Source organism: Syngnathoides biaculeatus, chromosome 9 (genome assembly GCF_019802595.1).
Source record: "Syngnathoides biaculeatus isolate LvHL_M chromosome 9, ASM1980259v1, whole genome shotgun sequence".
NCBI lineage: Eukaryota > Metazoa > Chordata > Actinopteri > Syngnathiformes > Syngnathidae > Syngnathoides > Syngnathoides biaculeatus.
In genome coordinates, this window is record NC_084648.1 from 23,996,195 (window position 1) to 24,021,341 (window position 25,147).

Sequence of the window (25,147 nt, forward strand, 5' to 3'; positions counted from 1 at the left end):
TTTCCACTTCGTATTTATGTTGCACATATGCGCAGTAACACTTTTTGGTTCTCTGTTTCCATGTGTTGTTGTGTCGCCAGAATTGTGTGCTTGTGCGCGCGCGCGGGTGTATAAAGGGATATCCTCTTGGCCTTGGGAAAAATCAGCGTTATACAGACTGACAGAAAACAGACTGCAGGACCGAGCTTCTTTTTAACTAATGAATTCCTGATCACATTTATACACACGCAGGCATACACATTCAAATACAAATTTATGTTATTTGTGTGAGTGTGTGTGTGTGTTTTTTTTTACTGCACCAAAATTTGGAATTTACTATCACAAATGCTGTTGGAGATTTAAACAATACGTTGACTTAGCTCTTGCAAAGTCCAGGTTTTCCAGATGGGTTGACGTAAGAAACTAAACAGACTCCGTTGAGTTTGACGAAAGAAGAAAAGGAATGACGTTGCTGCATGGTCCACTTTGACCACCAGGGTGCAGAATGATTCCCCACCCAAGAACTGTGACATGCCTCTCTTTAGAAAAAAATTATCTGTACAAACAGTCGTCATCTTTTTCAAACGTGTTTCAGACAAGCAATTATGCCTCTTCTAACTTTACACAGAGACAACCCGTTTAACTACAACATATTCATATATATAAAGATCATGTTTTTTCTTGGGATGGTGCTGTTTTACCAGCACTTTATCCATGACTGTTCCTATATTGCAAAGCCACTTTACACTTTGACTGCTGGACAGAAGAGGAGAGCAAGAGGTTCCCCTGGGCAGCAGCGTGCTGGCACCTTCCAAAAACTGACTCCTCAGGATTGGACTCCTGTCTATGAGAGGGCATTTGAGGATCTTAAATCCACACTCCTCAACAGTGTGGTGTTAGCGCACCTGGACTCTGACATGCTTTTCATCCTCTCCATCGATGCTTCCCTTGATGCTCTGGGTGCTGTCTTGTCTCAAGTGCCTGATGGTGGAGATAGAGCCAGACCCGTCGCATTTGCAAGCAAATCCCTGATTTCCAACCAAAGTATCCTGCACACCGACTTGAGTTTCTTGCTCTCAAGTGGGCAGTTTGTGAAATGTTTAGTCACTGCTTAAAGTGCGACTGTCATCCCTATAAACATTCTAAAATAGATATTGTAATGAAAAATACATATAACAGTATTCACTTCAATGTCTATACGAAAAAAAAAAGTGAGCGGAGAACGCGTCATCCATGCACAAAGTTGCGCAATTGAGTGTCCCTCGACATCCAAGTGGTCGCCATATTAGTCGCGTCCTCTGTCCTTGATGTCATCGTCACTTCCACCATTGAAAACGTGCAGTGCCTGCTGCTATGGAAGCCGAACAACAGAGATATTCTGATTTTTCCGACACCCCTTCTGACACCGAAGCTCTTTTCAAAAAGGACAACACCACAGAACCAACTGAAGTTACCGGGGCAATATTACACTATTGTTTCAAGCCCTCAGGGCAATATTACACTATTGTTTCGAGCCATATTCAGATGATATCCGCTCACGGCCAAACCGCATCCCGTCCGATCCACTTCCGCGGTGGAGATGAGCCATCGTGGCTCATTGCACCCGGCCGGTGTGACTTATGACAGAGGCGAGTGGTGCTGCTTTAGGGGGGTCTTCACAGTTGAGCCAGGGCGCTTTATGCGCGCACGCGACTGAGTAACGCATTCTCGGCTGGGTTCTTAAGCGCCACCCCGTCGCAAAGCCTGACGCGCAGCCTTCGCAGAAGTTGTGACAGCCTAACGCAGTGCCTCAGCCGGTGTGGCTGAGTTTCGGCACCCGTGGTGGCATATAAGGAGGAGGTGGAGCGAGCTATGCTGCTTTTAGGGGTATGTTCAAAGTCACCGCAGTGCGCAATGAACACTATCGAGAGGAGGCTGAGTGAGACATTGTTGGCTGGGCGACGCGCACATCGACAGATTTCATACGCGGATCATTTGTTACGTTATGAGAGAGACCGATTACGTGGTCCACCCCAAACTATTATTTTTTTTAGTAGCTGTTTACACACCTACCTGTTATTTGGAACCCACGAAGGTCTCGTCCTCTGCACCCATGCAATCCATTTTTCACAACGAACAGGGTCTCTTTCAAACTTATGAAGGGTAATTCCATTCTCCCGAGTGTTCAAGCAATGTCCAGCAATGCAATGAGCCGGCATTTTGGCTAACACGAAGGAACAACTAGCTACCTTGCTGGAGGTAAAAATAATGGAAACAAATGAGTCCACGAGGGGGCGCCGCTGTCCTTTACGTCACTTCCTGCTTCTTCTGGAAAAGAAATCCATGAGAGGATTTTCATGGCGTTAGTTACAACAAGCTGTATACGTCAAAATTTTGTGGTGAAAATACACATGGGACCATATTGGCTGTGGGTTTTTCATTAATAATATACAAAAAATCATCCATTTGACGACACTTGACCTTTAAAGGTCACAAGTTCACTGTTTGGTCAGACAACAATCCTCTTACTTATATCCTGACCAAGCCAAAACATGATTCTTGCGAGCAACGTTGGGTCTCTAAACTGGCTCCATATTCATTTGATATGAAGCACAGATTGAATGTGTTTGCAAATGCTCCGAGTAGGAACCCCTCTATGAATCCATTGAGGGAGTGGCTGCTGTGTGAGTCTTATTCTGAGCAACTCAACCAGGCATATGATGTTGACAATGAATCTGTGCAGAACACTTTTTGCCTCACTTGCCAACTTCAGTCCCTGGGCAATTTCTCTGCTGTGGATGGTTCTCTATGTGAAGATGAGGTCTCCTCACTCCTGTCGTCTGTGAATGATTGGGATCCTGTCCCAAGGCATCGTGCAGCCTCTCTTGCTGACTACATTTCCACCTTGGAACTACCAGGTCAATACGTGCTGCCTCACTTGTCCCTTGGCGAGGTCCAGTCATACCAGCAATGGGACTCGATCATTTCTAGAGTCATTCACTATGTTTACAGAAAACGCAGGCCCTCTAGAGGTGAACGCTACAATAAGGATCAACCAACTCTGAGAATCCTTAAACAGTTGGATAAACTGACAGTTTTGAATGGCATCCTGTATAGGGTCACAAAGGATCTTTTGAGCAGGACAATGAGGTTTCAGTTTGTTGTACGTGAGTCCCTGTAGGCAGATGCCTTGTTTGGTGTCCATGACCATGCTGGTCACCAGGGTCAGCCTCGCATGCTTTCACTGGCTCGTCAGCGTTTTTTCTGGTGCCATATGGAGAAGGATGTTCGCAAACATGAGAAGTTCTGCCACGGATGGAACCTGCGAGCCTTCAGCCAGAACCCCACTGGAGAGCATTAAGACCGCCGCCCCCTTGGAGCTTGTGTGCATTGACTTTTGGTCAGGTGAGGACAGTAATAACAAATCCGTGGATATTCTGGTGGTCACTGATGATTTCACCAGGCTTGCACATGCTTTTCCCTGTCAGGACCAGACTGCCAAGAAGGTAGCAAAGAAGTTGTGGGATAACCTTTTTTGCACATATGGCTTTCCCCAGTGCCTGCAATCTGACTGGGGTGCAAACTTTGAAAGTGAATTAATTGCTGAGCTTTTGCCGCTGTCTGGATTTGGGAAGTCGCGCAATTCACCTTACCATCCAATGGGGAACGGCAGCACAGAGAGGTTCAATTGGACGCTGGGCAACATGTTGAGGTCTTTGCCTCCTCGTTCTAAATAGAAATGGCCACAAATGGTTCAGACCATGACATTCGTGTACAACTGCACTGTCCACGAGACCACACGGTTTTCACCTTTCCATCTGATGTTTAGTTGGGTGCCTAGACTGCCAGTTGACCTCCTCTTCAAGAACAATATCCATCATGAGACTGTCTGTCTATAATGTCTATGTGAAAACACTTCTGGATGACTTGCACTGTGCCATGACGTTGGCACAAAAGAACCACTTGGCTGAGCAGGAACATCAACGTAATCAGTACAAATAGCGGGTCAAAGGTCAGTCTCTATATCTTGGGGACCAGGTCCTTCTGGAAAACAAAGGTGTTAAAGGCAAATGCAACCTCTCTGACAAATGGCAACCCATTGTCTACACTGTTGTGGCAGCAAACCTACCTTGCATGTCTACAGGATCAGGGATTGAGATGGAGATGAACATGTTCACTGGAACCTGCTTCTTCAGGTCAACTTCCTGCCCTTGGCTGAAACCTTTGATGATGATGATGCTCTGATGACCATCCCTGCTCCTAGTGAGATTCATGACCCTCTTCCACCTGACTGTGATGCCATTGAGATGTCGGGGTTGGACTCTGCAGCTACAACAGCAAGCCCATCCCTTGCTGGTTCCCTTTCCACTGTTGATGACTGGGATGTGGCCACACTTCCTCATGGGTTCATGATCAGTCCTCCATTGATGTATCCACATGTCCTGACATCCCGTCACTTTCACCTGTGGTAGCCAACTCCGTCCCCATCATGCCCATCGCCTGCCTGCTCAGATCGCACCCTGGTATCAGAAGTTGAGGACCGGCTTACCTCACACTTTGGCAGGGTCATTAGGGCTGTCTGTTGGTTGATTCAGTCCATGACACATGTGGTCCGTAAGACAACAGAATTTTGTGTAATTCTAGGGGGGTGAATGTAACAGAGTTAAGAGTAGATTTGTTTAGTTTTATTTTATAATCATACAACATTTGTAAATAGTTGCCTGCCATATTAACCCTGAGTGGAATGTTGTAATTAAACCTTGGACCCCCACGTACACTTAGAGGGGACACACCCTCCCATAATAAGTACTGTGACTGTATTCAACCCTCCCCTTTTTGTCGATGTACGTTCTGGTAAGTTACATTGTGGTTGAGGGATGTACGGAGGATAATATATATATATTTGTTTCACTTATTTAGGTCCTAGCTTGATGCTAAGTGTTTGTTTCGCATTGTTCACGTCAGCTGTGCCAAATAAATGGAGATTGCCTCTGTGACAAATCCTGTGTCACGATTTGGTCTTTAAAACTGCACAATACAGAAGTCCACTGGTCACACACACACACACACACACACACACACACACACACAACACACACACACACACACACACCACACACACACACACACACACGCACACGCACACACAAAGGCAGTACAATAGGATTTATCAATTTCATTTCAACCAAATTCTGTTAACTTTTGCTTCTTGGGCCAGAGACACGGCCCAAGTGCCAGTCAGAATTCAACAAACATACACAACACTACACACTAAAAAATACACATTCGTGGGCCCATTGGTGTATGTTAACTGAATTAAGAATGTCCAGAGCCTTGTCTGGACATCATCAATGAGGCATCTGGTCAGCACTGCTCCTCTTTCTTCATAACTCACTCCTCTTTGTCTCTTTGCCAAGGGCTATATTCTGTACATAAACCTTTTTGTTTTGTAACACGCTAGTGGACTCACATAATGCATATACGATACATAAGCAAAAAAGACAAAAATCACAATTTGCTGACATGCTATATATGGAAACAGACCCATCCATCCATTTCCTGTACTGCTTATCGTCACTAGGGCACACGCAGAGAAAACCCACAGTGGCATGGGGACAACATCCAAATGTCACAAACGCAAGGGTGGGTTTTGAACACTCATCCTCAGAACTGTGAGGTAGATTTGCTAACCAGCCAGCCACCATCCAGCTGACAAACCCTTCCAAATAATTAGAATATCATGGAAAAGATGATTCCATTAATGATTTAGGGGCCACAATTTAACGAGTTCAACAATTCATTTGTTTATTTTTACGTAATTTCCAGCTCATAAAACCCACAAAATCAGGAATTAAAAAAAATTGAATACTGAAGCCCATGTCCATTTTTACAAGCCACATATGCTGACAAATGTCCCGGAAGTGGTGGAGCCAAACCCAGCTAACTTTGGGTGAAAGCCAGACTACACCCTGAATTGGTTGCCAATCAAACACTGGACACATATCAAGACCATCACTGTGCGAGTAAGAGCAGGATTCCAAATGGACCAGATCGAAGAACTACATAAAAAATTTATTTGTTTATTTCTATCGGATTTAGAATAAATCCCTTTTGTCAAATATATATATATATAAATATAAATATAGCAAAGCAGTTTTATTGCATTTAAGATAATTTAATCACACAATATATACAATACAATACAATAAGAAACTAACACAAAATAGGTCCAAACACAGTTTAGTGATGTGTAACATTAGCTAACGAGAAAAACGGCAGATAGAGCTCGTGCACCTACGTCATAAAATCACGTGACTTTTGTTTACGTCGCCTAATTGCCAGTCTAACAAGTCAGTTGGAGACGACACAAAAATCTGTCTTAGAGCACGACGCCGAGACTCTTGTCCGATACCGTTAGACATTTAGTAGGTCAAAATAAATGACGGTATGTTGATAAATTAGATAAATTCGGCATAGAGGACCCGTATTTAATGCCAAAGTCAATGTTTTCACCGATGAGAAACTGAACTGTTAATTTGCTTCTGCTTGTCTTGAACAATTGGATATACACATGTATCTGGTGGGTAAGTCATCATGATTTACACGGAAAAGTATGAAAGTGTATAAAAGTATGGACGCATACAAATAGTTGCTGGATCTGTACTCAATCAGGAATAAATTTCACATAGTGACGGGTTGATGGCTTGTAAATGCGGAAGCGTGTTCGGTGACACGTTAACCTTTTGCTGGAATCCATCGATCTTTTCAGCTCGTATTCAATACTAATAACAATATTTAAATAAATGACCCCTGGTTTTACACAAACTCGCATTCATTAATTATGATTGAAAAAAAAGATGACTGAGTCATCTCCACGGAACGTACACAGAAGCAGTTCCGGCCACACTTAACCTCCGTAAACCTCTGCGACCAATATTTTTTTTTTCTTTAAATACGCATTGTTCTCAAAAGAGCCAATTTGGTATTATAAATACTTCTTGGTAATTTGAGATTGAGAAGAATAATTCCTACCTGAAATGAAGCGATCGCTACACAGGTGTGTATGCATTTTGGTTGGGCAATATACATCATGTTTAATTGCCGAAATCCATCAATATTTTCTGGTCTTTTCAACTGGTATTCCATAGAATGACCTCTTTGAATATCTGTCTTCTCTGTTGTGACAACCAACAACACAACAGGTCTCGGGTATTGTAAATATTCTCCTCCTGTTCAATGTCTCCCACAATGTTGAGCAGCTCTGTTTGACCGGCAATATGGCCCCGTGAAAATAGTGACGTCACGTGCACGAGCACTATAGTCACCACAGTCAGAACGAATGTAGGTGAATGTTATTCGTTCGTGTTGCCGAATGTTATTTATAAAATCCAGAAATCTCCAAAAGATGAAAGGCAGAAAGCAGGGTGGTAGAAAGCAAGTCGTTACTTGTCTAAAGCACCGGCTGGTTGTAAGAAGCTCCGTCAACAAGCCATTCCGTCGTTAGAGAGAAATTCCGATGGTTTGAATTAACAATGTATCCAATAGGTCATGTCATATGTACTGTACCTTGACAATTTAATGTCAATCCTCTCTCATTTTTTTGAGAAGATTTTTACTGGCAATTACGAATTTTCATGGGCAAAGGCATTTTGACGAGCCACATGACCTACGTGCGCGGATGAGACGTAATAGGCGCGACAACAAACGCTTGCTTATGTTGGGAAACAATTATGGCCAGCGCTGATTTCTTGGATTTATCCTCATCTGATGAAGAAATAGCAGTATCAGTTGATCGGGAAGACGGAGTAATACTTCCATGCAGATTTGAACCTGTGGCTGTAAATAATATAGAATTTTCATTTTTTTGGAGTCTGACTACTCGGCCGAGGCGCGGGACATTAAGTGTGTAAACAAAGGCTCAGTTACATTCCTACACAATCATGGACAGTGGTGATTTCTCTGATTTGTCCTCATCTGATGAAAAACGCAAGTCGGCCGACACGCGGGACACACTATTCATCCATCCTATTGATTTTGGAGTGCGTTTAGACGTGCCAGCGGAGGACTGCATTGAGGACAGGACTTGTGGCCATGAAGGATGGTAGAACACATCAGTGAAAAGTAGGCCTTATATTGTGGGACAGGTTGTTTTAGCCAACGGGGTGGCCAGGGTCCAAGTGATAATGAAATGAGTTTTGGCTTGGCATAAGTTAATACTGCCTCCACAACAACAGCATGGTAGGTCAGATGGTAAAGCGTTGACCTTACCGTTCTGAGGACCCGGGTTTGATTTATGTGTTTTTTTTTTTTTTATTGTGGAGTTTCGTGTGCGTGGAGAATTGTGGAGTTTGCATGTTCTCCCTGTGCCTGCGTAGGTTTTCTCCGGGCACTCCGGTTTCTAGTCCTTAAATGATTCTTTTTCTTACTGGGCAGAACATGCCACCGAACATTTTGTGAATTATTTATCCGAATTATGTCAAAATTTAGTGATACAGAAAGGCATTTAACCGGGTCCGATTGTGGTGGTAACATATGTGAAGATGCTACAAACCGGTGAGGATTTCTTTGTTTGCGCGCCTATTATGTCACATCCACGCATGTAGGTCATGTGACTCGCCAAAATGGCGGTGCCCATGAAAATTTGTAGTTGCCAATAAAAACCTTCTCAAAACACCATTAAATGGGGAGGATTAACATCACATTGTCAAGGTACAGTACATATGACATGACCAATTGGAAACAGTATTAATCCAAACCACAAGAATTCCCCTTTAAGTAGGCACTTCTCGAAAGTTCCACAAAGATCCGCGCCTTACAACGTAATAGAGTCCCCTTCTTTGAGAATGTAAATCAAAAGCTTGACGTCAGATGATGTAAAAGAAAGTATGTAAGAAAGAAAAGCAAAGACAATAAAGAATAAAGAACTAAAAATAGACACTTATAACACTCTCCCCCTTAAGGTAAAGAAAGTTACTGTTGTTGTAATATAGCTGAGTAACACTTCAAAAATCCATCAATCCATCAATTTTCTACCGCTTCTCCGGGGGAAGTAGCTTCAGCAGGGATACCCAGACATCCCTTTCCCCACCCACTTCTTCCAGCTCTTCCAGAGGGATCCCGAGGTCTTCCCAGATCAGCCGAGAGACATAGTCTCTCCAGCATGTCCTGGGTCGTCCTGGGGGTCTCTTTCCGGTGGGACATGCCTGGAACACCTCTACACCTCGGATGCGCCTAGAGATTCTCTCCAGAAAAGTTATCAACAAAATTGGTGACAAAGGGTGGCCTTGGGGAATCCAACTCTCACTGGAAACGAGTCCAACTTATTGCCGGCAATGTGGACCAAACTCTGACAGCGGTCGTACAGGGACCGAACAGCCCGTATTAGGGTGATCCTGAAGAACCCCCCAGAAGACTCCCCAAGGGACACGGTCGAACGGCTTCTCCAACTCCACAAAACAAACCACCTTCGAGGATCCTGCCGAGGGTTTAGAGGTGGCCCCCTGTTCTATGGCCAGGACGAAAACCACATTGCTCCTCCTGAATCTGATAATCAACTTCCTGACGGACCCTGTCAGCACAAACATTGTCCCTACCTTTAATGTGCTTGTTCACAAGATTGAACCTTTGCAAACTCAAACTCCACTTCATGAGTCTCAAATTTTTATTCTTCATTTTGTGATGAAGAGTCGAGGGATTCTGATCAGTAAACTTCAGTGGGAAATGTGGTAATAGTGAAGTACACTTCAAAATGCTGCAAAGCCAAGAAAAGGCCCAAAGTTTCCTTTTCCATTCAGCCATCCATCTCCTACTGCTTCTCCGGGTCAGGTCGCAGGGGAAATAGGTTCAGCAGGAATAAACAGACTTCCCTTTCCCCAGCCACTTCTTCAAGCTCTTCCGGAGGGATCTTGAGGTGTTCCCAGGCCAGCCGAGACAGATAGTCTCTCCAGTGTTTTCTTGGGTCATCCCCGGGATCTCTTTCCGGTGAGATGTGCCCAGAACACCTCACCAGGGAAGCGTCCAGGAGGCATCCGGATCAGATGCCCCAGCCACCTCATTCGGACAAACAGCGGCTTGACACTGAACCCCTACCGGATGACCAAGCTTCTCACCCTAACTTTAAGGGAGTGCCAGGACACCCTGTGGAGGAAACTCATTTTGGCTACTTGTATTCGGGATCTTGTTCTTTTGGTCATGACGCACAGCTCATGACCATAGTTGAAGGTAGGAACGTAGATCAACTTGAGAGCTTCGCTTTTCGACTTGGCTCCCTCTTTACCACAACAGACGGATACGAAGTCCGCACCACTGCTGACGCTGCTCCGATCCACCTGTTGATTTCCTGCACCATTCTTTCCTCACTCGTGAACAACACCCCAAGATACTTGAACTCCTCCACTTGGGACAGGATCTCATTCACGGCCCATCGTTTTCCGACTGAGGACCATGGTCTCAGATTTGGACGTGCTGATTTTCATCCCATCTGCTTCACAACGCTGCAAACTGCTCCAGTGAGTGTTGGAGATCACGGCTTGATGAACCCAACATAACCGCATCATCTGCAATGAGTCGAGATGTGATGTTGAGGACACCGAACCAGACACCCTCTATGCCTTGGTTGCACAAAGAAATTCTGTCCATAAAATTTTTGAACAAAAACAGTCACAAAGGGCAGCCTTGGCGGAGGTCAACTTTCACTGGAAATGATCCGAATTATTGTCAGCAATGCGAACCGAACTCTGACAACGGTCGTATGGGGAACAAACTCTCTGTATCGGGGGTTCAGTTCGCCATACTCCCGAAGAACCCCCCATAGGACTCCCTGAGGGAAACAGTCGAACACCTTCTCCAAATCTACAAAACACATGTAGACTGGTTTGGGAAATTCACATGCTCCCTGGAGGATCCTGCTGAGGGTTTACAGCTTGTCCAGTCTTCCACGACCAGGACGAAAACCACATTGCTCCTCCTAATTCTGAGATTCAACTTCCTGACAGATCCTCCTCTCCAGCACCCCTGAGTACAACTTACCAGGGAGGCTGAGGAGTTTGATCCGCTTTGGTTGGAGCACACCCTCCGGATCCCCTTCTTAGAAAGTGGGACTACCATCCCAGTCTGCCAATCCAGAGGCACTGTCCCTGATGTCCACGCGATGCTGCAAAGGTGTCTCAACCAGGACAGCCCCACAACATCCAGAGCCTTAAGAAACTCCAGGTGAATCTGATCCACACTCGGGGAATTTCCTCGAAGCTGTCTTGAAGTCGTTCTTCATGGCCTCACCGAATGCCTTGCAGTGATTGGACGCCTCAGAAATAGAGGCATGGAAAATCGTCCACTCCGACTCAATGCCCTCCGCCTCCCCCGGAATATGAGCAAAGTTCTTTCGGAAGTGGTAGTTGAAATTCCTTCTGACAGAGGAATCTGACAGCCTTTCCCAGCAGACCCTCACAATAAGTTTGAGCCTGCCAGGGAGGACCCGCATCTTCCCCCACCATCAGAGCCAACTTACCACCAGGTGTGATCAGTTGGCAGTGCCGCCCCCGTGTTCACTTGAATGCCCAAGATATGCGGTTGCAAGTCAGATGACACGACCACAATGTCGATCATAGAACTGCGACCTAGGGCGTCCTGGTGCCAGGTGCACATGTGGACACCATTATGCCTGAACATGGTGTTTGTTACAGACAATCCGTGATTAGCGCAGAAGTCACAAATAAGTCAGAAATAACAGAACACCACTCAGGTTATAATCTGCGGGTTTCTTCCCAATCACGCCCTTCCAGTTCTCACTGTCATTGCCCATGTGGGCATTGAAGTCCCTCAGCAGAATTATGGAGTCCCCAGAGGGAACTCTCTCCAGCACTCCCTCTCAGGACTCCAAAAAGGGTGAGTACTGTGAATTGATGTTTAGTGCATAGGCACAAACAAGTCAGAACCTGTCTCCCTACCCGAAGGCAGAGGAAGGCTACGCTCCCATCTACTGGGGTGACTCCAACATCCAAGCACCGAGCCGGGGGGCAGTAAGTATACCCACACCTGCTCGGTGCCTGTCACCGTGGGTAACTCCAGAGTGGAACAGAGTCCAATTAATCTCTCAAGAGGACTCGTACCAAAGCCCAAGCAGTGCATAGAGGCAAGTACGACTATATCTACAGTAGTCGGAACTTCTCAACCTCACGCACCAAATCAGGATCCTTCCCTGCTAAAGAGGTGACATTCCGTTTCCCTAGAGTTTGTTTCTTTAGCTGGGGATCGGATCGCCTTTGGCTACCGCCCAACGCACATTGCATCAGATCCCTATGGCCCCTCTCACAGGTAGTGAATCCATGGGAAGGTGGACCCATGTTACCCTTTCGGGCTGTGCCCAACCAAGCCCCATGGGTGCAGGTCCGACCACCAAGCACTCGCCTTCGTGCCCCACCACGTCCGGGCAAGGCAAACCGAGATCCAATATTTATTTTCACCATAGGGGTTATGGAGTCGTACTTTGTCTGGTCCCTCATCTAGGACCTAGGATGAACCTACCAGGGAAGTGAAGACAACTTAGCTCTGACGATCACTGGGACACACAAACCCCTCCACCACTATTTGGTGACGGACCGAGGAGGGAGCACAGACAATACATTGCGAAAAAAACTAATTCAGTATTTAAAATATTGGGAGCAAAATAATGTTAACCTTGAAACTGTTTGGGGGCATCGTTCAGTTTTCAGCAAGCATTACAAAAGATATGCAATCAATAATTCAGTTATACACAAAGAGAAACAGACAGGGATAACATTGTGAATTAAAAAACATGAAATAAAGTGGGAGGCGGACTTTGAAATTTATAGTTTATAGTTGGCTTGGTTTGGTTAGCAGTGTATTTTTTGTGTACTTAAAAGAAAATAAGGTGGTTCAGCTGGAAAGCGTTGGCCTCACAGTTCAGAGGTCTTGGGTTCAATCCCGGCCCCGCCTATCTACAGTTTGATGTTCTCCCTGTTCCTGCGTGGATTCGGTTTCCACCCACATCCCAAAAACATCCAACATTAATTGGACACTCTCAATTGCCCATAGGTGTGATTGTGACTGCGATTGTTTGTCTCGATATGCCCTGCAATTGGCTGGCAACCAGTTCAGGGTGTACCCTGCCTCCTGCCTGTTGACAGCTGGGAAAGGCTCCAGCACTCCTGTGACCCTCGTGAGGATAAGCGGCTAAGAAAATGGATGGATGGAAGTTTTCATTGTAAATGTGCAGAAAGCATTGAAATTGTTCTTAAATGTCTTCTGATGAGAATGTAAATGCTGTAGTTTGAATCTTTTAATGAGCCATGTAACTTCAATGGATGACAGACGTCTGATTTTGCTCACAGTGGTCAAAGGGACGGCTCGGGGGCTTACAGTGTTTCCTGAGACACATAAAAAATTAGAGGAAACATTGCATGTCTCCCTGTCTGTTGTCTTGTCTGTTCCCTTGTGAAAAAATGACACACGGGTTGGACCATGTTTCAAAAGGGCCAATGATTTCTGCAGTGCAAAGTCATTGGTTTATAAAAGGGTTTTCTGCTTTTGCAGCCAGTTTTTGTAAATCGCGTAATCCTGGATCGAGTCTACTCACACAACAGGAAGCACATTCACCACCTACACGACCATTCCAACATGTAATTATGGACTTCATAGAATTAACACCCTGCAAAGGCAAGACATATTGTCTAGTTATGGAAGACACGTTTTCAAAATGGATCAAAGTAAGCAAACCATGGATCAGTGAAAATGTTGTTGACTGAAATTATTCCCAGATGGGGAAGTACTGAAAAACTTTCTTCTGACAACGGGAAGCACTTTGTAAACAAAGTGATGACTCAGCTTTCGGATAGACTATAATTTGACCTCAAAACAAATTCCAGTCCACCCCAAGTCTGGCGGCGCAATGGTCAAAGAAAACTGGATTTTGAAAAGAAATTTAAATAAATGCTGTTAAGACACAAAATTAAATTGGATCAAGTGTCTCGTACATGTGCACCCTAGGCACCATTTGTCCCCTTTTTAGATCCTCTTTGCAGGCCCTCCGAATGTTGGACTACATCCTCCACGCTTGCCGATGGACACACACCTTTATGAGGACAACATGATCAGATGTTGCACATTCTTGACTAACCTGGTCTCTTATGTCTGGAAAGAAGTTCATGCCGTGCTGCCGAGGGTGGCGGACTGATCCCTGCATGACATTAAACTCGCTGACTTCATGCTCATAAACTTTCGACATCGGACATTAAGACAGCAGCGCTGGCTGAGGCCTTTTCATGTAATTCTCGTAACTAACAATGCAGTGAAAGTCGCTGAAGGAGCAATATGGGTTCATCCATCACACCTCAAGAAGGTTCCAGCGCCTCCAATGTTCCTGACTTCTACTTCTCTGACACCTTCTTTGTGTTATCATTTTCCACCTAAGTCTATCTCCTGCATCTTTCTCTCTAACACCAACTGACATCATGTCTTCCGTCACAACATCCATCAACCTTCTATTTGGTCTTCCTCTCACTCTGTTGCCTTACAGCTCCATCCTCAACAGCCTTCTACCTATATACTCACTCTCTCGGCTATGAACATGTCCAAACCATCGAAGTCTGCTCTTGAACCTTGTCTCCAAAGCATCCAACTTTTGCTGTCCCTCTAATGAGCTAATTTCTAATCCTATCCGACCCGCTCACCCCGAGAGAGAACCTCATTATCTACATTTCTGCCACCTCCAGTTCTGCTTCCTGTTGTCTCTGTTGTCACATAACACATCAGACACCGTCCGCCAGCTGTTCCAACCTGCTTGGACCCGTTTCCTCACTTCCTTACCACACTCACCATCGCTCTGGATTGTTGACCCAAGTACTCGAAATCATCCACCCTCGCGATCTCTTCTCCCTGGAGCCCCACTCTTCCCCCTCCTCCCCTCTCATTTATGCACATTCTGTTTTAATTCAGCTAATCTTCATTTCTCTCCTTTTCAGTGCATACCTCCATCTTTCTAATGGCTCCTCCAACTGCTCCCTGCTTTTACTACATATCACAATGTCATCTGCAATGTCATCAAGGTCCAATGGGATTTCAGTCTAACCTCATCTGTCAGCCTATCCATTACCACAGCAAACAGAAAGGGACTCAGAGCTGATCCCTGATGCAGTCCCACCTCCATCTTGAATTCTTCTGTCACACCTTTGGCACACCTCACCACTGTTCTGCTACCCTCATACATGTCATGGACTATTCTGATGTATTTCTCTGCCACACCAGACTTACACATGCAGTCCCACAGTTCCTCTCTTGGTATCTGTCATTGGCTTTCTCTAAATCCACAAAGACACAATGTAGCTCCTTCTGACCTTCTCTGTACTTTTCTACAAGTATCCTCAAGGCAAATAACACATCTATGGTGCTTTTTCTTGGCATGAAACCATACAGTTGCTCGCAGATATTTACTTCTGTCCTGAGTCTAGCCTCCACTACTCTTTCTCATAACTTCATTGTGTGGCTCATCAACTTTATCCTTCTATAATTTCCACAGCTCTGCACGTCGCCTTTGTTCTTAAAAATGGGAACGAGCACATTTTTCCTCCATTCTTCAGGCATGTTCTCGCCCGCTAGTATTCTTTTGAATAAGTTGGTCAAAAAGCCCACAGCCACCTCTCCAAATTGCTTCCAAACCTCCATAGGTATGTAATCAAGACCAACTGGTTTTCCATTTTTCATCCTTTGTAGTGCTAACTTGCCCCTGATTAATCATTGCCACTCACTGGTCCTTCACACTTGCCTCTTCCAGTCTTCCTTTTCTCTCATTTTCTTCATTCATTACTTCTCAAAATATTCTTTCCATCTATTTAGCACACTACTGACATGAGTCAACACATTTCCATCGCTATCCTTAATCACCCTTGCCTGCTGCACATCCTTCCCATCTCTATCCCTCTGTTTGGCCAACCTGTAGAGATCCTTTTCTCCTTCTTTCATGTCCAACCTGGTGCACATGAAGAGTTCAGACACAAAAGCAGATATATCCATTTTTGTTGTTTCTGTAGATTCTTTGTTTAATATATTATATAAATAGATATATCTGCCTTTGCGTCTGAACTCTTCACATGTCGTCATATGCCTCTTGTTTAGCCTTCGCCCCCTCTACCTTTGCCGTACGTCGTGTCTCAATGTATTCCTTTCACCTATTCTCATTCCTCTGTGTCCCACTACTTCTTCACTAATCTCTTTCCTTGTATGACTTCCTGTATTTTGGTTTTCCACCACCAAGTTTCCTTCTCCCCTTTCCTACCAGAAGACACACCAAGTACTCTCCTGCCTGTCTCTGTAAGCACCTTGGCTGTAGTAGTTCAGTCGTCCGGGCACTTCTCCTGTCCATCGAGAGCCTGTCTCACCTCTTTCCAAAAATGCCGCACAACATTCTTCCGTTCTCAGGTTCCACCACACAGTTCTCTGGTCTATCTTTGTCTTATAATCTTCTACCCACCACCAGAGTCATTCTACACACCACCCTCCTATGCTGTAGAGCTACACTCTCCCCTACCACTACCTTACAGTCAGTAACCTCCTTCAGATTACATCGTCAAAACAAAATATAATCCACCTCTGTGCTTCTACTTCCGCTCTTGTAGGTCACTCTATGTTCCTGTCTCTTCTGGAAAAAAAGTGTTTACTATAGCCATTTTCATCCTTTTTGCAAAGTCCACCACCATTTGTCTCTCAAAGTTCCTTTCCTGGATGCTGTACCTACCCATCACTTCTTCATCGTCCCCGTTTCCTTCACAAAATGCCGATTACAATCTGCACCAATCAGAACTCTCTCTTCGTCTGAGATGCTCAGAACCACTTAATCTACTTTCTTCCAGAATTCCTCTTTCAACTCTCGGGGACGTCCTACCTGTGAGGCATAGCTGACATTATACATAACACCCTCAATTTCAAGTTTCAGCCTCATCACTTGATCTGATACTCTTTTTACCTCCAAGACATTCTTAGCCAGCTCTTCCTTTTAAAATAACCTCTACTCCATTTCTCTTCCCATGTCCCATGGTAAAATCATTTAAATTTATAGCCTTACTGCTTTTCTACCCGCTCTCTTGGATACACAATATACTGGATAAACCTTTCCCCTAATCATTATGTTAACCAACTCCTGATCTTTTCCTGTCATCGTCCCAACATTCACAGTCCTGACACACAGTTGTAGGCTCTGTGCATTCCTCTTCTTCTTCTGCCAACGAATCCGCTTTCCTCTTCTTCTTTGCCTTCAACCCACAGTAGATGAATTTCCACCGATACCCTGCAGGTTAACGGTGCAGAGGGCAGGCTTTGTTAACGACTGATCCAATATGGTATTCTCAAGAATACCATACTGTGCCATTCAAACATGTGTACACTTAGACAACTCAGAAAAAGAAAAGAAGACAATAATGACATCTTCAAGGGGTTTCCTTGATGATCTGACATTGATTGAGATGGTTTTTGTGATTAAATTATGTTTTGACGCTTCCACTTTATCAGTTGATTCACTTCTATACCACACAAGACGTGACAGTCATGGCGAGCTTTCCTGGTTACGTAAAATTGCCACTACTTCAGATTCTTTCACCTCCTACAGCATGAATTGTTGGTTTCTAAATTACTTTCATGTTGTGCGTTTGCAAAATCATTCTAACTGCTATGTTTGTTGTTTCATGGCGCATGGAACTGCAAGTCCACATGTGGTGCCTGCACCACACCCAAATGCATCATCACTCCTTCCTTACATCTTAGCTTCTTTTCATCGTCTGTAATCCAATCACATGAACTTAGTTGAATTTAAAGTGTCTTGGCTGAAATGGACTCAATGTTTCAATGGTTTTAAACCCTCTAATGATTCAGGTAGGGTGCTTTTGTTGAGCCCATTTCACATTCATCATGGAGTGAAATTACGCTGTTTTAATTTTAAACAAACTCAATTTGGCCTTCATATGTATCTTGGGAAATGCTGAAATCTTGTTGCCAATCTATACCTGTCTTGTCTCCAATTCCTCTCTTAACTCTACTCAAGCTCCTTCAGACGCTACCTCTCTAGAGAGGAAACCGGTCCACCGGTCCACCGAGGATGCTATCACAATAGCTCTCCATACTGCACTGAGCCACCTGGAACGCCATGGGAACTGCGTCAGGATGCTTTCATAGACTTTAGTTCAGCCTTTAATAACATGTTCCAAGGTGTTTTGATTGACAAACTCTCCCTCCTTGGACTATCTCCTTCCATCTGCTGCTGGATTAAAGACTTCCTCACAAACCGTCCACACTGTCAGACTTGGCCCATACCTCTCTTCCTCAATAACCCTCAGTACCGGTTCCCCCCAAGCCTATGTACTGAGCCCTCTGCTAAACTCTCTGTACACATATGACTGCATACCAGCCCATCCCAGCAAATCCATTATCACGTTTGCTGATGACATCACCGTGATCGGGCTCATCTCAGAAGGAGATGAGTCTGCCTACAGAGACGCGATTGGTAAACTGTCAAAGTGGTGTTCCGCAAACAACCTTACACTGAACACCACAAAGTTGAAGGAAATCATCCTGGACTTCCGGAAGTGCGGCGTCGACCCGGTCCCATTGTTCATCAATGGGGAGTGTGTGGAGAGGGTCCACTCCTTCAATTTTCTCGGAGTCTACATCACAGACAAACTCACTTGGACCACTGCGGTGGTGAAAAAGGACCAGCAGTGACTCCATTTCCTGAGAGTGCTCAGGAAGAACAATTTGGAAGCTACTCCAGGCCTTCTACTGAACCACCATGGAGAACATTCTCACTTACTGCATCACAGTGCGGTATGCTGAATGCACAGCAGCAGACAGGAAAGCTCTGCAAAGAGTGGTCAACAGCGCCCGAACATCACTGGCTGCCCTCCCTAGAGAACATTGGCAAATCCCGCTATCACTGCAGAGCAACTAATATTGTAAAGGACTCTTCACATCCTGGTCATCACCTCTTTCACCTGTTGCCCTCTGGTCGGCGGTAAAGGTCCCACAAAACATGGACAACCAGATTCAAGGACAGCTTTTTCTCCAGAGCCATCAACTCCTTGAACTAAAACCACTGAACATAACAACAATGTAATGTAATATTTTACAACTGCACTTTTGTGCATTTATTTATTTTTGCAACACCTGTGCCTTGATGTTTTATCTATTGTGTTTTACCCAAGATGTTCTTCGATTTTTTTATTCTATTTTATTGCACCTTGTGGAGAAGCACTCATCATTTCATTTTATGCACAGCATATAATGACAATAAAGGCTTTTGTTTGTTTGATTGATACCTGTTTTCCCCATATGTCAGCATCCGACCAGTTGGGCACATTGCCTCCAGAAGGTGTGTACTGCCTTTGTGGGCACAGTGTATATACTAGACTCATTCCAGATTGGTCAGGTGCTCCTATTGCTTTAACAGACAACTCATGCATAATCTCCACATCAAGTTTTTGTAGTCATGATACATAAACCCAGTTTAAGGAACCTGCACCGGTCTGGGGCAGTGATGTCCCCACCAATAACGAGGTTAGGAGTACAGATACTAAGATACTGTATTCCACTCAATATTTCCTGAAACTGATCATATGGTGTAAAACTCTAAGTAATAATTTTTCCACTTTCCTCAACACAACCCTCACCATTCTTTTGGCTTCATTTGTGGAAATTAACACATTTCATGAAATGGCTCTCCTGTTCTTGGCTTCTCAGGGCAGTGTTTGTACTCTTCTGAACTAAACCTGTTGTACATACACTCCTGACAATGCTGCCGATACAGACATCATAGCCAGTGGCATCAAAAATCACACTACACTAGTTCTAGTTCCCATTTTTAAGAACAAAGGGGATGTTCAGAGCTGTGGGAATTATTGAGGAAAAAAGTTGATGAGCCACATAATGAAGTTATGGGAAAGAATAATGGAGGCTAGACTCAGGACAGAAGTAAGTATCTGTGAGCAACAGTATGGCTTCATGCCTAGAAAGAGTTCCACAGATGCATTATTTGCCTTGAGGATGCTCATTAAAAAGTACAGAGAAGGTCAGAAGGAGCTACATTGTGTCTTTGTAGACCTAGAGAAAGCCTATGACAGAGTACTAAGAGAGGAACTGTGGTACTGTATGCACAAGTCTGGTGTGGCGGAGAAATATGTTACATTCGTACAGGACATGTATGAGGGCAGCAGAACAATGGTGAGAAGTGCCGTTGGTGTGTCAGAAGAATTTAAGGTGGACGTGGGACTGCATCAGGGTTCTGCGATGAGCACCTTCCTGTTTGCGGTAGTAATGGATAGGCTGACAAACGAGGTTAGACTGGAATCCCCTTGGACCATTATGTTCGCGGATGATATTATGATCTGCAGTGAAAGCAGGGAACAGTCAGAGGAACAATTAGAAAGATGGAGGTACGCACTGGAAAGGAGAGTAATGAAGATTAGCCGAAGTAAAACAGACTATATGTGCGTGAATGAGAGGGGCGGAGTGAAGCTCCAGAGAGAAGAGATAGCGAGGGTGGATGACTTCAAATACTTGGGGTCAACAATACAGAGCAATGGCGATTGCGGTATGGAAGTGAAGAAACAGGTCCAAGCGCGGAGGAACAGTTGGCGGAAGGTGTCTGGTGTTCTATGTGACAGAAGAATATCTGCTAGGATGAAGGGCAAAGTTTATAAAACAGTGGTGAGGCCGGTAACGATGTATGGATTGGAGATGGTGGCTCCGACGAAACAACAGAAAGCAGAGCAGCAGGTAGCACAAATGAAGATGCTAAGGTTCTTGCTTGGTAGGAACAGGTTGGATAGGATTAGAAATGAGATCATTAGAGGGACAGCCAAAGTTGGATGTTTTCAAGACAAGGTTAGAGAGAGCAGACTCCGATGTTTTGGACATCCTCAGAGGCGCGAGAGTGAGTATGTTGGTAGAAGGGCGCTGAGGATGGAGCTGCCAGGCAAAAGAATGGGAGGAAGACCAAAGAAAAGATTGATGGATGTTGTGAGGGAGGACATGAGGACAGTGGGTGTTAGAGAGGAGGATCAATGAGATAGGCTTAGATGGAAAAAGATGACACGCTGTGGTGACCCCTAATCGGGACAAGCCGAAAGGAAAAGAAGATAAGAGCAGATTCTGTACTGTGATGAGTTTGGAAACCTGATTGAATTTGTCAAAAAGTCCATTTAAATTAAAAAAAAATTGCTGAGTTTATTAAAAATAACTTTCTCAAGAATCTTGGCTATGAAAGGGAGACTCAAGATTGGTCTATACTGCTGAATCGTCCAGTGCTCTGTTTTTTGGAAGAGGTTTAATAGCAGCTACTTTAACAGCTACTTTAACATGCCAGACTGAAGTGAGCAATTGATTATTAGCTGCAATTCAGCTAGCACTGACTTCACAATAGTTTTGAAAAAGTCAGATGGTATTGAGTCGAGACAGTTTGTTGATGGTTTCAGCTGCTGAATAGTTTTCTCTTCAGGTTTTTGGTCAACTGTATCAAAATCTGACAAGCTAATAGAGTTTTCCTTGGGTAGCTACAGATGTAAAATCATTTTATCATTTTGCTGATTTGTGCTTACATTTGACCTGATGGATTGTATTTTTTCACTAAAATAACAGCCAAACTCATTGAATTTGTCAGCTGTTACAACTTCTGCATCTCTCTGATTTGGTGGGGTTGTGAGCTTGTCAAAATCAGCAAAGTGTGTGTGCAGAGTGCGAGTGTCATTGAGATTCTGACTGATTATTTCAGAAAAGTGTTGCTGTCTAGCCCGAACTAATTCTTGGTTAAAATGACATAAAGACTGTCTGTAGAGGTCATAGTCAATTTGGAATATAGTTTTTCTCCACTTTCATTCTGGTTTCCTATATTTTGATTTAGAGCTCTAGACCATCATTGTGCTCCTCCATGCTGTTCTAGATTGCATCAGGATGGTCTTAGTTTTAACAGGAGTGACAATATTCATGGCATTTGTGGTTTTCGAAGTGAAATTGTCCAAAAGTTCATCAACTCTATCAGCATTCACAGTCTATGGCACAGCCACAGTCTCCATAAACTTAGAGGCAGTACTCTTATTTATGTACCTTATCCATAAAGATGTAGAGTTTGTCTTAACTTTTGGAAGAATCTGTTGTTAAAAAAAAACAAAAATGCTCAGAAATTGCCATATACTTAATGTAATTGATATAATTTTAACATCCTTAGAGATGACCAAGTCTAAGATGTGACCTTGAGTATGAGTTGGAATCTTAATATGTTGAGAGTGGTCAAATGTGGATATTTTATTCCATGCTATTGTCAACATGAATGATAAAGTCCCCTGTTATGACAAAATAATTGTACTCAGTACAAATAACTGACAGCAGTTCTGAAAAATCCTACATCATTTTCTATTGTATCTTGGCGGTCTATAAATGATTAAAATGATAACATTTGGGTCACCTTTAACTAAAAAACACATATATTCAAAAGATGTAATTTATTTACATTGAAATAATGATTTTTAAAAAATTGAAATAATGATTTAGAAATATCAGCAATACCACCACCCTTTTCCCCTGTTCAACACTTGTTTATCAAATTAAAATTCGCTGGTGTTGCCTCGTTTAAAATGGTATTACAACTACTTTCTGTTAACTACGTTTCATTTAATAACAAAAAAGTTCAGATCATATGTTGTAATGATGTCATCAATCAACATGGATTTGTTATCCAGTGACCTGACATGAAAAAGAACTCTTCTTGCAGAGACAGCTGGAGACAATGGTTTGATAGACTCACGTTTTATCCTCACTAAGTCGGAAGTTCTACTTTTTTTGTGCTATATCTTTTTGACAAACTTTCTGTCCCTTGTAATTACAGGGATGAAAAATGCTCAATTTCCATAGGGGTCTGAATTATTCTGGAAAAGACCCGATAAATATCAGTCTGTTTTATAGATAAGAGTCTTCATGGGTGGATACAGATCCTCCATTCTGCTTGACCTGACATCTGAACAGGACAAAAAAAAATATATATATATATTTCCGAGAAAATCTCAACCAAAGTCAAACACACAAATTGTCACTGTAACCTGTATTAATTTGTCATCAGATGTGCATTATTGTGTGATCGCAATATGCTTGAAAATGAGCAAAATGGACCCTGTCATTCTAAAATGAACTCCCAACATGGAATAGTTCTGGGTAAACAACCCAGGAATCAAGACCAACTTCAATTGCTATTACATAACATAAACCCTCAATTCATCATCATATTAAAAAACATAACCTTCTTGTTTCTTTCTTTATTTAATCACTAATCTGTGTATGTGTGTGTGCTTGTGGGTACACCAGCATGTTAGTGTGTGAGTGCAATAGATATGAAATGCTATCTTAAACTCTTTCCACTGTGAGGTCACCAAAACATACAAGCCTGTGTTTGTGTGAATGCACAGTGGAATTATTTAACACACTGTTGGACCCACAGTCTCGTTCCCATGGCGTTAGTAGTGGATGTGGAGTGCAGGAGATATGACAGAGAGAGAGAGAGAGAGAGAGAGAGAGAGAGAGAGAGAGAGAGAGAGAGAGAGAGAGAGAGCGAGAGAGAGAGAGAGCGAGCGTATAGTTTGGCAGAGAGGTGCCAGTGTTATCAGCAAAGCAGGAGAAGGTTATGTTGCACGAACAGGAATGTCTCTCCTCAGTCCTGACACAGTCCAGCTGTCTCATTTTTCTTTCTTTCTCACTCTGTTACGCACACACTATTTCGACACACTAAGCGATGTTAATCCACTAGTAGTTTTTACATTTTATATTAAAGTGACTAAATGATCCATGTATTTCCTTGTCTGACTTCCTGTCTGGGTTGTCATACTGTGTCAAGTTTGACATGAACTTGCAGTGTAATCTTCTGAAAATTTTACGTTACATAATTTGTCATCTTATTTCTTTACACTATTACATGTTTTATTTGAATTCCTGATGTCATTTTTTTTAGCTGGAATCTTTGAAATACTTACACTTGTTTAAATTGTGGGATCGGAACCTATAGTCTATGAAATTTTTAACTCTTTCATTGGAATTATGAAAATCAATGAACTTTTCCATGTTTTTTTTTGCAAACGGTTAGGGTCAAAGCTTTTAACACATAATACATTATTTGGCAAAAGGAAAAAATAATCTAGGATGCCTTATCTTAAGTCTTATCTTTGGGACTTTTATTTGATATGAAATGGACAACAAGTAAAATACAGGGTGTCCCAAACAATTTATACACACTTTAATACTATTTAATATTATAATATTCGTAAATTCTTCTAAAAATCAGATCAGAATCACCTTTAATGGCTAAGTGTGTAAAAACACTTATGTATATAGATTTTACATCTTCCATGTCTTATAAGGAATAGTTCCTATAAAGAGAAATGTCTCTTGTTCTTTGTACTTGTTGCTATGTTGTTCCTTGTTCTTAGATCTGAATGTTGTTCTCCATGTTAAAATTGATTCAAGTTATTATAAACATCATGTACATTTTTTGGGGCACCCTGTACACACATAGAAATTGAGTTTTGGGACCACGTCACCAGAGAAAAGCATTGATACGTAACTTAGAAAGAAACAAAGGACCCCAAAAAGAAGACACGGGATAGAGTTGCAGACATTCAATTTAATAACAAAAAGACTTCATGTAGCATACAACAAGAACAGGGCAACTCAAGGTGCACGTAACTCATGAGCAGCAGCCGTAATCCTATGAACTAAAGTAGACGTGGGCAAAAAGGTCCAGATAAAAATAAGCATAACTTATCAAATAGCAGATTGGACCCGTGGACAGAGCCGCAGCGGAAGGATGACGCCCCGGGGGAAAATACAAAACAATAAAGGGTCAAACCCGCAATACTACGCCACTTGAGCCAACGATATAATACACACAAGGTAGGAAACACTGGGACAATGGGAGAGAGCGATGCGACGCTATGCAATAATACAGTGCCCTCCTTCTGCTTCTGTTCCCCTTAAAATGTATGGAGTGTCTAATTTCTAACGGCAATTATCTTATCTAGACGAAAATATACGTTCAACTGTATCATAAAATCCATATCCTTTTCGATGTTTTTACCAGAAAATATAAATGTTTATGAATTAAAGTCTGTGAACTTTGACCTAGTTTCCTGTCTCTGAAAAACACGTGTGGTTG

The 25,147-nt window shown here is 43.2% G+C and overlaps 1 long non-coding RNA gene across 1 annotated transcript in view; it reads left to right on the forward strand.

Annotated features, from left to right (window-relative positions):
* LOC133506163 (uncharacterized) overlaps nucleotides 1-25,147 on the forward strand; it is a 40,561-nt gene that overhangs the window by 3,957 nt on the left and 11,457 nt on the right. The window lies entirely within an intron of this gene.